Source organism: Culex pipiens, chromosome 1, assembly GCF_016801865.2.
Source record: "Culex pipiens pallens isolate TS chromosome 1, TS_CPP_V2, whole genome shotgun sequence".
In the NCBI taxonomy this organism is placed as follows: Eukaryota; Metazoa; Arthropoda; class Insecta; order Diptera; family Culicidae; genus Culex; species Culex pipiens.
The window spans coordinates 29,226,766-29,245,890 of record NC_068937.1 but is presented as its reverse complement, the minus strand read 5'-3'; the positions used below and the strand labels follow the sequence as shown (position 1 = coordinate 29,245,890).

General features: G+C 36.3%; 1 protein-coding gene across 2 annotated transcripts in view; it reads right to left on the bottom strand.

Annotated features, from left to right (window-relative positions):
• The window catches only part of LOC120413702 (RNA-binding protein MEX3B), an 85,416-nt gene that overhangs the window by 50,355 nt on the left and 15,936 nt on the right, over window positions 1-19,125 (bottom strand). The window contains exon 1 of one of the 2 annotated variants that reach the window (XM_052706779.1): window positions 334-1,104. The exons of the other annotated variant lie outside the window; for it this stretch is intronic. The gene's annotated coding sequence lies outside the window, so the exon portion shown is untranslated. Of the gene's footprint in view, window positions 1-333; window positions 1,105-19,125 lie in introns of those variants that run through there. 2 annotated transcript variants of the gene reach the window in all.

Genomic DNA, 19,125 nt, shown 5'->3' with positions numbered 1-19,125 from the left:
CGCATCCAGAACTGTCAGAAATGCGGTCTACCATACTAACACAGCTATGCGAATATAACTCGAGGCCTAAATTCTTGGACCATTTTCTTGTTACGGTGAAGGTCCTGAATGACCTAGGACATCCCAAAAATAAGGACATTTCAAGACCACGTGGTTTCTGATACCCTTTGTTTCAAAAACGAGATTTCAAAAGATTCCGATTTCTTCATCTCGCCCAACTCGGGTCAGACCTTGGGGTCTCTTCGTTCGTTCTTCCCACCGTCATCGTTCGAGGAAGATCTATTGGCGGGGGATCTCGCCAAATACCGGATGGGAAGCAGCGCTCTTCCTTACCTCGTTCTCCTCACCAGCTGTCGCCCAGTCTTCTTGTGCTCCAGTCAGTCTCCTGTTCGCCTGCGTTCGCCGCGCGCGTATGTGTGTGTTTGTGTTTTGTTATGTATTTGCCCGGCACTCGTCTGGCCGGCTACTACTACTACTACTACTATCTTCCACCACCTTCCTGCGTTGTTTCTGGACCTCCTCTTCCACACGGTGTCTTGTTGTTGGGCTATGACTTTTGCTCTCGTTTTGGAACCGCCGCCGCCACTCTCTTGCCGTGTGTCGCGACTCGTTGAATTTTGCACAACCCTTCTCCCGCGTCACAGCGCTCTTCTTCGTCACTTCACGGTACCGGGAGTGCAGTCGCGTATCGAGAGATCCCGTGTTTGCTTTTATTTTCACTTGAAACTATCCACTAATTGCTTCCCACACCGCCTCCTCCCTGTCTTTCTTCTTGTAGCACCACACGAGTTGACGCGGCCGCGTTCCTTGCCAAGTTCTCTTGCTGGTTTGTGCAGGTTGATATTGATTTTCGGGTTGTGTGTGCACTAGACGGCGTAGTAGGCCGGTTGGAGGAAGGGTTCTTCCTTGTTAGCGCCCTGGTGCGTGCACTCCTGGTTAACCACTGCGACAGAACAGCCTACTGTGCGATGTGCTCGTTAACCTGCCCGCTTGCTTTGATTTCGCCGTCGTAGTCTAGGGGTGGGTCTCGTCGTTGCCGTCGTCAAGGGTTCGCGTTTCACGCGGTCTATCCGTTGTCTGTCTACCTTGGTTGAGCGTTTGATACTGCCGCCGTTGCACTATCTGGGGTGCTTGCCGGTGTGGAGTTCGGTTCGACTGTCGTCTGTTCGTCACTCCAACCCGGTCGTCTGCACTTGGCAAAAAAACACGATGTGCAGCTGCCGGCACGGCAGCGGAATCTCGCCGTTGTACATAAGAACTTTCTGCATAACGTCGGGCAGCCTCCCCGAGCTTCGTCGGGAGTACGTGCATGAGTGCTTCCGTCCTCCTCCTCCAGCGTCAGAATCATGCGCGCCCCGCGGTAATCGTCTTCCCTAACCTCAAAACTCCCCACCATTCCCTTTGATCTAGATTGCCCTGGAGAAAGAGAAGGGCGGTTGTTATGCCACCCGGTTTTCCTCTAGAACCCGAAACAGCACCGACCGAAGCATGCTCTGGAAATGTTCCTACGCCTGTGTGTGTTTCGATTCACCGGCAAACGATTGCGATTCTCTCTCAATGAGTTGCAATAAAAATATGCTTGCGGGAGAGCGGGACTGTGCTCGCGAAACGTCAAACGGCTTTGGTGGTGTGCTGATTGGGGCTCTCTCTCGCTGAGAGATTGGGAAAGGACCTCACCTCTCTGATTTGTCGCGGGATGTTCGTTAGTGTTGGCGACACTTTGCGACCCTGGACAATAAAATTCAGTAGTAAATTTACAACGGGGCGTAACCATGAATGTTAATGAAAACAAACAACTAATCCCACTCACACTCAATGTCAGCATGCACTGAGTGTGCGGAATTTTCTATTTATTTACATCGCCTTTTTGAGAAGTTATCTTAGAATAATTCTAAGATATTGTGTTCTTGAAAATGTTTTTAGATTGCTGATTTATGACACACAATGATCAAGAAAAAATGTTATGAAAGGATATAATCTGTTTATTTAAAAGAGGTTTTCTTTTAGAAATTATTTTGTTTGACAGCTCCTTCTATGGTAGCACCTGGTAGCACTGCGCGATTTTGACGAAACGAAACTATTGGCACTACGCCCCCCGGGGCATGGCCTTCCTCTAACGTGGGATTTCTGCTCCAGCGCCTCTGACGAGACAGGAGAAACAGGAGAAACCGGGACCGACGTTTTACTTCCCCATCCGATAGAAGCTCAGTGGATAAGGCGGGAATCGAACCCGCGTCTCATAGCATCATCGGGATCGGCAGCCGAAGCCGCTACCCCTGCGCCACGAGACCCACGCGCGATTTTGACATTTCGGGCGAAAACATTTTTTTTGTATTATTTTATATTTTCTAACTTTTAACATCAAATTTGAGTTTTGTGACCCCAATTTAGTCAAATTTAAATGATTGGTTGCGTATTAAATTAAAACATGCATTTTTACAATATTTCATCACCGCCATTTTGCCGCCATCTTGGATTTGAAAATTCCATCTAAATCTCAACAATCAAAAATAAGACGCCACACATTGTTTTTTCGTGATTCGTGACAGTGCTCGTGAGTTGTCAAATAACGTCACAGAGTTAAACCTACACCCAGAACTGGGCATCGGCATACGAGAGGATAAAGAGCACGATTCGGTAGTAAAATGGTACTGTGTGCGAACGGAGAGGATAGATCCCGAAATTACCGAGAGTATTTTACTCATGGGTTCATTTTAAAAAAAAAATCATTTATCAAAAAAAAAATAGTAACGGTACCGAGGCTCGAACCCAAGACCTTCAGCTTATTGAACCGTGCCTTTGCCGAATAGGCCACCATGGTTCGGTGACTAAGTGGCGGTCATTTGTCCATATAAGCCACTCTATAGGATGAACTGTTCCAATGAACGAATGAACACGCGAGAGGTCTTTGGGTGTATAATGTCGATTCAAGAATATGTTTTATGTTTGAAGTTTCTGAATTTTTGAGAGTTTGTAAGATTTAGGAAATTTATCGGATTAGTTTTCAAAAGAACGCAAGAGAAATTTTTCAACAAATACGTTTTTCGATCGATATTTCATCTATTTACAAAAAAAAAATGTCCATACAAAAATGATGTATGAAAATTAAAAAATCTGTATCTTTTGAAGGAATTTTTTGATCGATTTTGTGTCTTCGGCAAAGTTGTAGGTATGAATACGGACTACACTGGAAAAAAATAATACACGGTAAAAAAAATTTGGTGATTTTTTTATTTAACTTTTTATCACTAAAATTTGATATGCAAAAAAACACTATTTTTAATTTTTTTTATTTTTTGATATGTTTTAGAGGACATAAAATGCCAACTTTTCAGAAATTTCCAGGTTGTGCAAAAAATCATTGACCAATTTATGAATTTTTTAATCAATACTGATTTTTTCAATAAATCGAAATATTGGTCGCAAATTATTTTCAACTTCATTTTTCGATGTAAAATCAAATTTGCAATCAAAAAGTACATCAGTAAAATTTTGATAAAGTGCATCGTTTTCAAGTTTTATTCATATTTAGGTGACTTTTTTGAAAATGGTCGCAGTTTTTCATTTTTTTAAATTAGTGCACATGTTTGCACACTTTTGAAAAAAAAATATTTTTGAAAAGCTGAGAAAATTCTCTATATTTTGCTTCTTCGGACTTTGTTGATACGACCTTTAGTTGCTGAGATATTGCAATGCAAAGGTTTAAAAACAGGAAAATTGATGTTTTCTAAGTCTCATTCAAACAGCCCACCATTTTTTAATGTCGATATCTCAGCAACTAATTGTCCGATTTTCAATGTTAATATATGAAACATTTGTGAAATTTTCCGATCTTTCCGAAAACATTATTTTCAAAATTTTCAAATCAAGACTAACATTTTAAAAGGGCGTAATATTGAAAATTTCTGAAAAGTTGGCATTTTATGTCCTCTAAAACATATCAAAAAATAAAAAATAATGCAAATCAAATTTTAGTGATAAAAAGTTAAATAAAAAAATCACCAAATTTTTTTTACCGTGTATCATTTTTTTTCCAGTGTAGTCCGTATCCATACCTACAACTTTGCCGAAGACACCAAATCGATCAAAAAATTCCTTCAAAAGATACAGATTTTTGAATTTTGATTTTGATTTTTTACATCATTTTTATTTGAACAACTGTGAAATTTGTATGGAAAATTATATGGACAAACTAATGATGCAAAATTGCTTCTTTGGGCATACCAAAGGCATTAGAAAAGTTTCAGTCAGATTAAAAAATACAAAAAAAATCGAATGACCGAAATCCTAGAGAACTGCTCTATATGTTTGGTAATTTGAAACATATTTTAATAATTTAAACAATCATCATCAAAACAGGAAAAAATGATTTACAAACAGTTGATTTAGTTGTTATTTATTTTAAAAAATATTTAACTACAATTAAAAACAAATGGGTAAAATAAAAGCAAACTGTAGCAAATAGAATTTTCAAATCAAATTTTGCAATCAAAACATTATTTGTATCAACAATATTTGATAACTTCAATAATGAGCATTTTTTTAGCATGAATTATTTGGGAGTCTTCTTTTTCTTTTTTGGTTTTAAGATGATACCCAAGTAGCACACTTTGTTCGCCAAAAGATTTCCGAACTTGTTGTTGAACTCATTTACTATGTTTTCCCAACGTCCCAGAGAACTCTTGAACGCTGAAAAAAGCGCACGTTTTTTTGTTGTTGAACATCTCTTAACCCGTTAGAAATGTGCGTGGTTTAATTAAGTTTTACCAGCGCACGTCCTACTTGCATAGAGAACGTTTGTTGAACATGTCATAAGAACTCTTGACTATAAGATTCTGAACCGGGTTGGATAACGTCGTTAGAACCGTTTAGCAACATTCTGCCTTTAAGATTCAGGAGGGAGTTAGGCAAACGTTTTTATAACCGTTCGAGAACATATCGTGGCAGACAAGAATGTTTAACAGGCTTTTCATAAAATATGTTCAAGGTGTTCGCTCAAAAGTTATTTTTTCTTCATTTAATCCTTTATTTGTGAAAAATGTCGCTTTACGATATTTAACTACCAGTTTTTTGTAATTTATTAGTTTGGACAGGGATACGCCATTTATGAATGATGGGTAATAAAAAATATCAACCATAAAAAATCATTCAATTTCTTAATTATGCCTTTGGGATTTTTTTTCAATTATGTTTGAGTGCTAATTAACATCGCTTGCTACTACTACTCCACTACTGCTGCTGGTTCCTGGTGCTGCATTTTCAGTTTTCCTTTTTGATGAAGAATGCTCAGGGCAAGTATCGAACTCAAGATCACTCCAAATGTCAAGTCCGGGCGCGCGTCTGCTTCTTTCCACGAGGGGTTATGTTGGATGAGCAGGCCTAAACGTCAATACGAAGTCTACGGGCATCTAGGTTTTACCAAGTTTACTAACAGTTTGCCAAAACTTCTTTTGAACATAAGCTGTTTCTATTTTTAGAACTATGTGTGCTTGTTTCGTCAACATGTTCTTGCTCGATTTTTAAAATAAAACGCGAACTTCACATAAACAACTAGTTTACGAGAAATGCCAGCCGAAGCCAAAGGTCAAATCTACTTTGTTATGACGTTTAGCAAACTGAAATGAAACATCATGTCTGCAAATGTCATTTTGCTTTTCGAGTTCTACAAGCATGTTGTATTGAGGTCAGAATAAACTTCAAAATGAACTGTTCGTAATCCGTTGCTAGATTTGGCATTTGTGTTACACAGCCATGTTGAACAATGGTTTTTTGGTCAAAATGTGAACAATTGACCAAATTTTTTGACACTTGTTCAATAATTAACGAATAAAAACACTTATGCAGCAATTGTTGAACAACAAAATAAAGAGTGATGTTTTTCTTGCTACTTGGGTATTTAACGTACATTTAAAATAAGCTTGATATTTGAAGTTTGTTAGAAATTGTTATTTATCAAACAAACATAATAACTGATATGCTGCATACAACAATAAAATTAATACATTGAATACAATTACAATAAAAAAAATCAAACAAAATTTCAATTTTCAAGTCCAAAAATGTTACGAGTTATATTTTTTAAAGGTTATAATTTTATAGATGATTTCAAGATTTCCGATCTTAAAAACTAGGGCTAGTGATTTTTTTTCGCGATTTCACGAAAGACGCGTGATCCTTAAAATTCAGTTTTCAAATGAAAAAATATTATAAGTCAGATTTAGAACAATTTTTGAATTTTTCAATGTTACATAAATATTTTAAATTTAATATTCTACGAAATGCAGATATTTTTTCAAACAATTCCAGCAAAAATTCTTTTCTCTATAAAATTCTGAAGAGATTTAAATAGAACAGTATCCAATATACAATAAAGTGAATGTGATGAATAGGATCCGCTTCGTTTTGGAGATTAACAAGTTAAACTTCTAAAATCTTAATCACATTAAAATAGCTGAATTATGGATACATGTGACGAAAATCTTTCCAAGTTACCTACAATGATTCAAATAAAACTTTTCAAATATATATTTTTGTCAGAGGCTGCTAACTTTTAAAACACTTTTCGGTTCATAATTATTATTAAAAGAACACATTTTTATGTTTGTTTTTAAAAAGTTTTAGAGAACCGTGAAATCACGGTGACATTTCAATGTAATGGAATGCCCGATTCGAGTGGTAGAAATGACAGTTCTCCCATAAGGAATACATTGTAGAAAACAGCAAAAACTGTTCGAATGGAAATGCTCCATTGGAATGCCGCAAAATTTGTTTTTTTAGTCGTGAAAAAACACTAGCCCTGATAAAAACCCAACAAGTACAAATATTTTTTTAAATTGCAAGGTTCGCACAGTGGGCACCCTTGCAACGAAGGGGGCACGTTTTGATTTGGTCATTAAAAATGCCGGTACAACGATTTTGCTCAGAGTTTATATACTACCAATACTGCTGCACAGCTGCCTCTAATTGAATGCCGAGAGGAAACCAAAAAGATTTGCGGGAGAACTCCGATTTAAGAGAGCCAAACGAGAGGTAGATTTTTTGTTTAGTGATGTGCAAGTATTGGTTATCACTGGCAAAGTTGTCACACTTTTTTTTTATCGGGATTGTAGAGCACATTGGGCAATTTATGATGGTGGAATACGACCATTTTTTGAATGATTTCTTTGCCCCATAAATCAACCCTACCTGAAAACTTTTTGAACCCTTACGAAAATCAATCACACTTTTTGCCTTCCTCACCTCACTGAGGCAAGGCTATAAAATCACTCAAAAATTGAACTTTTTAAATAAGCCTCCCAGATATACCTTTACGTATACATATCGACTCAGAATCAAATTCTGAGCAAATGTCTGTGCGTGTGGATGGACGTAGAATTTTTTTTCTCACTCACTTTTCTCGGAACTGGCTCGACCGATTTTGTCCGGATCTATGTTTTTGGATTTGCCTTCAGGTTCTTTAAGTCTTTTTTAAATTTCATCCGGCTTGGTGCAGTATTTTAAAAGATATGTTCGAAAAACTGTTTTGGTTGATACTAAAAAGGGTCATTATTTACATAATTTGAAAGCTCCGGCGGATAGCTGTCGGAACTTTACGCTCAGTGCACGCACACAAACACTGCAGTGCTTTCAAATGGTTCATTAAATTTATCATACCTAGATGGCAGCACTCAGATGTATAGTGTCTTTACTAAGTAAGCGTTAGCCAAAGCTTTCCTAGTGTGTGGTTGCAAGGCAGGAAGGCAGGAAGGCAGCAACCACCTTCCGGTGGATTAAGTAACGTTTTTTTATTGCATGCATGCTTTTGCAGTTTGAGAAAACTGTCAAAAGCACGTGAATCAGCCCTGGTGAATTCGAAATTAGCGTGGTGAGTTTCCGAACCTTCAAATTGACCATAAATTATTGATTGATGGATTCTGAAACAGATCTACATGTCTGCATGTCTGTGGCTTATCAATAGATACACATTTTTTTAAGTTTCAAGGAAATCGTTTTCCGGTAATGTATTCAATTGATTTTAGTGTGCTATTCTTCTTAACAGAATTTTTAAATAAAATCAATCCAAATTACAATCCCACTGTGCCCAGGCAAATCAAGCTGCAGTTTTTCGCTGCAGATGCACCGCCGGTCGTTCTCGAAGGTTTCAAAGCAAAGATCATCGCAGCTCATCAGTAGCACGACCAATTTGCCGGCAAGACCCGAGCGAAGGAGGAATCCTAACCTAAAAGAAAGAATAAAAAATCGGCTGCTGCATCATCTTGATCAAATGCGAATGTTTGCGAAAGGAACGACACCGGCAAAAAAGGGAGCAAAAGTAGAAACTCTGAAAGTCTTTTTTTGTGTTTTTTTCTCTTGTTTTAGCAAAGAACCAGACGCAAAAAATGACGATGAAGGTGCATTCTAACCCTTGGCGCGTTTGAGGTTATGTCGCGCGCGCTCGCAAAGTGTCAAAGAACCCATAACGGTTTATGGCAAGTGGTGCCATAATGGCCGTCTCGTCTGTCAGCTATTATTAAGCACACAGAACTGTGGATTGGGGGGACAAAGTAGAACTGTCATTCAAATTTTGGTCGTTCGGTGAAGAGTTGAGGGAAGGCTGAGGGATTCCCCGGGTGGAACCGGCTGCCGGTGCAGTTCGATTTAATGCTACAAAAGTCGGGTCTTGGTCGGAGAGAATCCCCCGACGACTGACATATATGCAGTTTAGAGCCACCCCCTTCTTTGTCCCCACAACCGTACTGCACTGTCAGACTTGCGTTGTGGCCACGGGAGGACCCTCCGAGAAGGATTGGGTTCTTGCTTTTTTTGTTGTTGTTGTAGCTACTGCGCTGCAAACTTCGTTGGAAGTGCTGTGCACAATTTGCTTTGTGGTGTTTTGTCTGGGAGACGAAGCGATCTGGATGTCTGGCCGCGGTAACCACCCGGCAAGGGGGGTCGGCCATAAACTACGTGACATAGTCAAAAATAACAAATATTGCATTTTTCATTGACAAATTCATTGACCAAGGAATGGTACCTTTTTTGAAGTTACGTAATTTTTGGACGAACCTCGAAGGGGAACCGCGAAACCACCACGTCTGGGTCTGGGTGCGGGTTCTCTGTGACGGCAAGCAAAATAAAAAAAAGTCAAACGTTTCTCCCCGGTTGCACAAAGAAATCCTTTAAACGTTGCAGCAGCAGCAGCAAAAAAGGAGCAACCTTGGGTTCATCTAACTGTCTGTCTGAATGCGGTGTGTGGTTTTAGAATGCACTCTTCTTTGGGAGTAAATAAGATTTGGAGAAATCGATCTGGGGATCGACTCCGGGGGAAGCGATGAGTTGTTGAAAGGATGAGCTATAAGCTGGTGGATTGATGAGGCTATACCTCGGGCTAGACACTATTTATGTAAGAAAATTGATAAACATTGTTTTAAAAACATTTTGCACATAGCAAAAAAACTCAATTGTTCCCTTTTGAAGTGTTAGTCTTTATTCCAAAATTATGGATTTATATTTTTCAAAGAGATCTAAAAATATTGCAATAAATTGTTTCATTCTTTACATTGAAAATTGGAATGACTTAGGAAACTTGAATTTTCATGATTCTTTTTCTTTTACTCGTTGTATCTCAGCAACCAAAGGCCCAATCATAATTCTGGATTAAATTTTCAAAAGGTTCTAACTGCACAGGAAACCCATGACGGATAGATTGTTTTGAAAATTTAATCTAGATTTGATGCAATTTTCGAAATTTCTATGAACCTTTTGAAAAAAAAAAACATTTTCAGAAATGGACACCCAAGGACATTTTTTAAACACTAGATTTTTTTAAAAATCAAGCTAATCAAGTTCTCTCACGAAAACGGTGAAATTTATCAATATTTCTGTAAAGTGCAAATTCACATTTCACAAAAGTTTGAGTGAGTTTTGTTTTTTTTTTCCAAAAAACACAATTTATATAACTCGGTGGCAATTTGTTTCCGTATTTCTTTATGGCTTTTTGTCCCTTAGAAGTTATCAAAAAATAAAATATAAAATGTTTTTAAATCAGCAAACAAAATCAATGAATCTATTATTACTGAATATAATAAATCCTCATCAATACCTACCACTTTGCCAAAGACACCAAATCGATCGGAAAGTTCCTCCAAAAAAGTACAGATCTTTACGTACAATTTTTGTATGGAGAGCTGCCAAAGTTGTATGGAGCCTGGTAAGGACGAGCAAATAACACAATATAACTTATTTGATCATAAAAAAACAAAATGCATAAAGTCGGCAGATTTCGTAAATAACAGCTTAGAGAGCATCCATAAACCACTTGGACGCTGTTTTGGAATTCTTTTAATTTTTTTTGTAGTTTTGTGACCTAAAAAAATACGTGGGTCTAAAAATTTCAAATTTAAATTTTAAAATCAGGAATTTTCAAGTTAATAATTAATACAATTCCAAAACCTGTAGATTTTTTAGTTTCAAAATCAAAATCAAAACTTTGAAACTAAAAACATTAAACAATTATATAGAGGATTTTTTAATATTGTTTGAACGTGCTTAAATTTGAAAAACATTCGATTTATCAATTTTCGAACATAAATTTTCAAATTTTATGTCTGGAATTAGCGGATTTTTTTCGATTATGGTTTTATAATTCTCGAGTTTAAAGTCTTTATCATGTTCCCTGGAAACACTACAATATCTAAACACCATTTCAAGAAAAGCTTCTTTCACAACCCGTTTTGGGAGGAGGGTTGGGTGGTTAGAGAACGTTAAACAATCATTTAAAATTGTAAAATTGATGTCAGACAAATAAACTTGTTGTTTTAAGGAAGAAAAAAAAACAAATATCATCATTGATATTATATATTTTGATGATTCATCAAGTCAAAAATAGTTGCAATAAAATGGTAAAATACTAGAATATGAAACATAAAACCCAAAATTTGAATGATTTAAATAAAGAAAATTTAAAAAAAGTAAGCATTTTGAAATTTTACGAAAAAAACAAAAATGTTTTCCATTTCTTTCTTCGTTTGAAACTGTAAACTTAAGAATTACTAGCTTCAAATCTGCATTTTCATCACTTTTTTACTTGCGAACTGTTTGTAAAACTAATAACAGCTAGTATTTTGATTTAAAAACATTGATGAAATTCAATAGCATAATAAATATTTTTGATTGTTGAAAAAAAATTATATTACCAAAGAAACCAAGCAAAAAGAACTGGAAAATAAAAATTAAAAAAAAAACAAAATTTCTGGAGATGTTTCAACTTAGAACTACTGATTTTTCAATGAAATGAAAGAATCCTTAGGGACCATTCACAAACCACGTGGACACATTTTTGGAAATCTCGAAACCCCCCTCCAGGCATGGACAATTTTCATATAAAAACAAAAACTTTTTTGTTAGAGCATGGACAATCGCCACCCCAAATTTTCAAATTTATTATAGTTTTTGAAAGATTCCGCTTGACTTGGCAGTGTTGGCAAAAAGTATGACTTTTTCTGAGTATATCGAAATGTCTCCATTGAACGCTCTGTAACTTTTGTTAGAAGCAATTTAGCACCATACTGTCTTCGTAAGAGTTGTTAAGGACATCCAAGGCTATACTTCTTCGGTGTTAGTTTCATAAAATAATAAAATATGAATTTTGTAAAATCAAAAATGTGAAAACGCATCTTTCCCCATAGTAATTTACATACAAATTTCATTCGCTTTGCGCCAACCGTGGGCTTACCCAATCGCTCCCAAATTTTGGAAGGTTGTTTGGGACCCTTAAGCCCAAGCCCAAAAAATGTGTTGCTGAAAAAAAAGAATTTTCGATTCCACCTTAGTGTTCACGTGGTTTATGGATGGAACCTTATATATTTATTTAAATTGCTGAAATTTTGAAGCTTATTATTTTGAAATTTCCTATTTCTACAATTTGCGGTATTAGAACTTTTGGAATTTGTAAACTATTGAGCATGAGCATGAGCATGAGCATGAGAGACCACCCATGGTTGTCCTTCTCCGTTGCTGAACAGAACCGTAATATCCTTTCAGCACTACTGATCATAGGCTTCGACTATCAAGTGGTATTTCCCTTACCAACAGCATGTATGAATGCGCTGAAAGATAAAAAACTATGATTGCCAAAACAAGATCAGTTGCGAATAGGTAACAGTCATTGGCCACCAACGGCGCCCGCCATGTCAATTTGTAGATCTCGGTTTTAAGGGACGGGAATGTTAGTTAGCGCAGGTTGCTACTAGGGCAGCTGATTTAATCTGTGCTTACACCCCACGAGCGCCAGGAACCTGAAAACTTGTTAGTAGGATAGGGTGTTTGGTCAGGATTCATCATAGAAGATGATGATGTGACCCAAAATCATAGTGTTTGTTGAAAGGTATTATATTTTATTCTCAAGGCAAACAATCGGATGCTGCGGATGAGACATTTCCCGTTTAACTGTTGTTAATTTTTTAATGAAATGGTCTAATCTTAGACAGCCGGCTGTGGAATGATAAAACCAAATAATATTTATTTATAAAATGAGGTGTTAAACCAGGGGTGCTCAAAGTTTTTGGATGCCGGGCCAAATTTGATGCTCAAATGAGCTTGCGGGCCAAATGTATAAAAAAGGTAATTTAAAAAAATAAATAACTTCATTTTAATTTAAAAGGCAAAAAACTACATCTATTAATTGAAGTTTTGAGAATTTGCTGTTACTTTTTGAACATTTCCAGACTTTTTTTTTTTGATTAGGTCTTATAAACATATGAAACACAATAGCTTATAGGACCTTTTAAAAAAAAACTCTAGATTTTCGTTATTTAAAAAATAAAAGACAGTTTTCCATCAGTTTTATTGCTTTTTTGTTGTATTTTTCAAATACCTAAACAACTTTGCAATGAAAAAAAAAAAAAAAATAGAAAATGTATTATTTCAAAAAGTGTAAGATTGGACGAAAATCAAAATTAAAGCGAATTTTCTTTCGCTCTAGATTTCTAGATATTTTTGAGTAAACCCGAACATGCTCAAATTGAACGCAGAGGTATGAATTTTAAATTGATTTCAGCTGATTGCACATTATTTTCAATTGAAATTTGTAAGTTTGCCTGAAAAAATATTTTTGTCTCTGATTTTTCGAGCCGGGGAAGAGTTGGATTGAAAAAGGCTTTGAAAAATATTTGCAACAGTCTTATTCCTCTGATTTTAACATTTAGTCTGCCTGAATGAGATGGTAGTCAATCAGATTCGTTATCCAACTGTCAGTAGTTCAAACCCCGAGATGGAAGATTTCTTAGTGCTAAATAAGTTAATGGCTCAGTCCATAAAAAGGGTCATTAAGACTGCTTAATTAATATGTAATACTTATTTTTTAACCATGATTACATTTTTTTTACTTCAGTCAAATTTAAACATTTCATATACATTTCCAAAAAAAATTATTGAAAATTTTGATATTTACTAATTTTATTCATATTGTAACGTGTGAAATTGTTTTAAATTAGAAAGATTCATAAAAATTAACAATAATATAAAATTAAAAAAAAACATAAGTTAAAAATAACCCTTGATTTTGAGAAGTATACAATTACGGTTTATTTTCAATTAACGGGCCATTTTACATGATCATTCAAAATTGGTCCGCGGGCCACAAAAAATCACTTCGCGGGCCACGTTTGGCCCGCGGGCCATACTTTGGTCACCCCTGTGTTAAATGCAATGCTGCAATGATAGCGTAGTCTGATATTTAATTAAATAATCATTTAGTTCATGAATTTGTTACGGAATAGACGCGACGAACTCAATCATCAAGTGTCTTCCGATCTTCTATCTGTTAGCTAGATAAGGTATTGATTTTCGTTGCCTCTCGAGCTACGATGCTTTGGAGAGGGCTTAACACACAAACAACCGACGTCGAGCCCTCCGAGCTACGGAGCTATGGGAAGGTCTTTTCAACACAAGGGCTTGAAGCTCACAATAACTCACCGATTAATATGAATAATTTTCAAGATCGATCTTGTTTTATAACTACAGCGCGACTCACTCATGATTTTCACGATCCCGAATACAGCACAAAAAGAACACTGCAAAAATCCATCTCACAATCCTGATTTGTTTTTTTCATTTTTTTTCATTTTTTTTTTGCTTTTTTCACTTTGCACACAAACACAACCATAATTGAATAATTTCCCCCAACCAACGCGTCCCTTCACTCAGCATTCTTGCAGGCACAATCCTGATTTTTTTCTTCACTTTGCACATAAACAACCATCCGCTTGCACTGGTGGAACATAATCGGAACACAAACAGCGACACAAAAGAGACGAAAATTATCACGAAAAAACAGGACTGCGTGTTCTCAGAAGCACTGCACTTATGACGGCATTATTCAATTATACTGACCAATCACCCCATACTTTTGGAATTTGTAAACTATTCAAGCAAAACAATGTAAATGGACCAATGTCGAAGTGTAAACAAACAGTTTATTCTGCTTAGCCCGGGAGCATATTGACAGCTTCCATACAAACTGATCGTACCCCTTTTCGTGGGCCCAGTGGGCCTAAGATGGCGGCCTTCGATATTATCTAGCCAAACTTTTGAAAATGACGAATAGTTTAAATAAATATAGTTTTTGCCTTGTTTGGGTTTAAAACGATAAAATAAGCAGTCTGGAATCATTTTCTTAAAAAACTTGTTTAGGGATACGAAACTTTCAAATATTAGTCTAGAACAGTTACAGCGTGCCGCGAAAACCGTTACGAAAAAAAGTTTCCCAAGCAATTTTTGAGTTGCGTATTTAATGGGCGGATTCCGACGAGGCCCACTTGCCATCTGTCGGTGAATACGCGCAATTCACGAATTCTGTCATCTTAAGGTCCGGTTGATTCTGCTAACGTCAAACAAACGTCCAGCTGTCATGTAAACATACTTTGAATGTGTTGGTAAATTTGTGACTAGAAAGCCTTATTTAAGAATTTTAAGAGCGGTTAAAAGATTTGATTTTTGAATTTATGAAATTAAAATTCAAACTGCCTTTTTTGCGGCTAAAAAACACGCAAGCCGATCGTTATATTTAAATCATCAATTAAAATATTTAGACCAACAATCGTCGATCTTTTTATTGAAAGTCGATACAATTATTCAGATCGCCAATCAAAATATTTAGATTGGTATTCTATTTTTGGAAATTAATTTTACCATGTTTATTATTACTTTTATACGTCATTTTCCTATATATTACAAATAAAATTATTATTATAATAAAAATAATAATACGACAACATTGTCAGTATCCTCTCGACTCTTCCAACCAAATTCATAATTCACAAACTGCTCCGTAAAACCACCAACACCATCATCGTCACCAGCTCCGATTGGCCTCGCTGCTGCTTTCCAGCACTGGTGCCGTTGTCGGTCTGCGGAACCATCCAGACGACAAGGACACGGCCGGCCAGAACCTTCCATCCCATACCCAATGCAAGTGTTGCGGCGCGAAAGAGTGCAACCCGGACCAGACGAGAACCTCTAATTAATTGAAAACTATAATTTCAGCGTCTGCCCGGGTTCTGGTGGTACGTCCCGCTTGGTTGGTGTTTGTTGTGGTGGGGAACTCTTTTGCGATTACATGGCAGAACTATGTCCTATGAGTACATGGCATTACCTCCCTTCCCAGCACTCAGTTTTTGTTCCGAGCGACCTCGATTTGGCGGGGGAACTTTGTAGTTATTGTTGAACTTTTTTTTATCTAAATTTGCTTTCAAAGAAATCTGTTATAATTTAAAATTTGACAAAGATTTCGCAGCATTGAATCAATTAAGGGGCTGCAACGTCACTTTGGAAGATTTATCGAGGATGTCTGGAAGATTGAGATATGCAAAACATGGTCTGGTTTATAATTTCGAAGAACACAGTTATAAAGATAAAAGAAGCCCAAATCAGCTGATACGCAAAATGCTTTTAAAATTAAGACAAACTCGTTCCGAGTGATGACACCGAAATCTGCAAGATCCCAGGTCTCAGGTAAATTAAGCCAGGTAGAAACCGTCCAACCTTTTTTTCGGCTACTCTCGCGCGCTTTTTCGTTGAGTCTGTGTCGAGGACTCAGCTGCCAAATTTTGACCGAACTGCTGAACTCAATTGACGACATGCCGACTTGGAGGGGTCCTTTTACTTGCTATACTTTCCCCCTCCAACCGATTCCGACCCGTTGAGGAACAGAAGGCTCGCGTTCCGTTAAAATTCAAATGCGACAATTATTTCCTTCTTGATGGAAATTTCAATAATACACAAAACAGCCCGGTGTGGCCCTCGGCAGGGGTTGCTGAAGGACCCCAATCGTATTGAGTTGGTTGCCGGCGGGGTTGGCATTTTCGGGACCCCTTGCCGGCAGTTGTCGAGCTTCTCGGGAGCGTACTTGTGGGACAAAATTATGGATTCGATCGTTTGTTGCCAAGGTCGGTTGGCGCAATAAGTTTTCAGTGTATTCCCACAGACGTAAATTACAGTGTTTTGGGTTTTCAGTTGTTGCATCAATAACTTTGCATTTGGAATGATGCAGCTATTGTTAGCATTTCAAACAGAAAAATTGCAATATTTTTCACTGTTCGCATAAATATCCCATATGAGCAAATCTCTCAGATTTTGGTCATTCCATTTTTTTGTATTTTTTAATCCGACTGAAACTTTTTTGGTGCCTTCGGTATGCCCAAAGAAGCCATTTTGCATAAATAATTTTTCCATATAATTTTCCATACAAATTTTGCAGCTGGCCATACAAAAATGATGCATGAAAATTCAAAAATCTGTAACTTTTGAAGGAATTTGTTGATCGATTTGGTGTCTTCGGCAAAGATGTAGGTATGGATATGGACTACACTGAAAAAAAATGATGCACGGTAAAAAAATTTTTGGTGATTTTATTATATTCTGGAAAAAAATAGTCTTTGTCTTGCTAAATGATATAACTAATGGAGATGGTTTGCAAAAATGGAGATGATTAAATAATATGTATTAGAGGTAATTATAATAATTTTATACAATATTTCTCGCAGTTGGTTGCTTAATTTCAGCTGCGGTTAAAATTTTATCGATAAATGTGGTGGAGATAGAGCCAAAAAAATCAAGTTTAAATCAAATAAAACAAAAATTTTAGTTTTTTGAAATAAAAAGTTCAACACATTTTGAACGTCGCTGGTTGTACTAGTTATGTCAGAAATTCAGCATAAATAGACGGTAACATTTCAAAAGGCATCATGTACATTTTGACACTTTCTGAGTTATTGCATATTCTGAAAGTACTCCTAATAAGCTACCTCTCCACCAAAAATGAGCAAAAGTTACTTCAGTAAAGTCTGTTTAATCATGATTTTAAATAAAGTAACATAAACAAAATCTCTGCCATCAGCAGTCCCTGTTTATATAGCCTTGTCAACCTGTCAAACAAAAGAGTACATGAACCTCGTGACGAAAAAAAAGCAACATGAACAAAGCGCCATGTACATTCGGCGAAGAAAAACGAATCATAACAAAGCGTCCCCCTCAATGACAGCAGGGTGATATAGACGTTGGTGATTTCAAAAGAAGTTATCCCTGGTAACATTTTAGGTTTTAAGTAGGCCATAAAAGCCTATTGAGGCCGCATGAGGGTTTCCAGAACCATGATAAAACCTGTTAGTTTAAAAATGTTACTAGGGATGTTTGTTTTTCTCAAATAAAATTACGGAAATAATGTTTTATTGAATTTGGATGATCAAGTATCAATGAAAGCAACGTTTTTCATCGTTTGTTATCATTAGAACATCTTATTTTGCTTTTATATTAAAATGGGAATTGAAAATGGATGCTCAACATTCAAATGCGTTTTTCTCAAAACGCATGGTTTGTACATAATGCTTTTTGAAATGTTGACGTCGAAATGTGTGTTTTCATGAAATGCTAGTAAAATTTATTGCTTTTTCATTTTTTTTCTACCAAGATGATGGTCAATCAAAATCAATCAAACCACGCGTATAGCGCCATATTCAAGCATTTCTATTTGGCCGTGTTAAATGCTTTTTTAGGAGCTTATTGGTTTTAAGTAAGCTTTTTGCATGCCTAAAGGCAATTGACAGTTACAACATCCTTGGTATTAAAGAAGCATACGATAAAACCATTAGGCATGACATTGCCATCGGGTTTTCAAGACTCTCTTAAATTAATCATAAAACCTTATTGAAAGCCATTTGGCTTTTATTGCCATGAGGTTTTATGTCCGAGGCATAAAACCTTCTTAGAACCTTTAAATCCGCTCATGCTTACTGGTTGCTGTGAAAGCCAACATAAAACTTATAAGCAATCAAGATGCTACCATAAAACCTTAGTAAAACAAGGTGGAAGCTAGCTGGTTTGAAAATGTTGCTTTGGATGAGCACACATGTAGAAAAATTTCGAAATTTCATATTACAGACAATTTATTAAATCAACTTAAAAGATGATTTTCAATCACTCCTGAAAGTTTCATGAAGATATTTTATGATTAAAGTGAGTTACAGACGATTTAAGCTGACAATTTTGCAATGCGTAAAGCGAACTGTCAAACTTTGTAAACGTTTTTCTCTAAACACCGAGTTGATTTACGGGTGCCACGATATCTCGAGATGGGATAGACCAAATTGGCTGAAATTTGGGGTGAGAACTCGCAAGACATATCCCGTGTACATGACCATTTTGAAATTTTGCATTTTTTTAAAATACAAAAATAAAAAGTTGTGATTTTTCATATGAAAAACATAAAAATATTTTTATCTTTTTTTAAAATAAACTTTTTGAAAATCGGCCTTCGTCATGCACACGGGACCGGTTTAATGAGTTTTCACCAAAATTTGGAGCTGATTTTGTCAAGGCAGTGTTGAGATATCGTGACACCCGTTTTTAGAAAATGCTAACTTCATATAGCTCTATCTCTGCAATGATACAACCAAATGTCTTCAAATTTATTTTGTTAATAGTTGAAAATGTATATTTTAATGTCCTGAAAACAGATTTCAAAAAAGTTTAAGTTTGTGCTCAAACCAACATCTGACATTTTTGCCGATTTACATGTATGTAACCCCTTGATTTTACATTCTTTAAAAACAAACTATTATTATTATTTCTAGAGTAAATTTTCAAAACAAC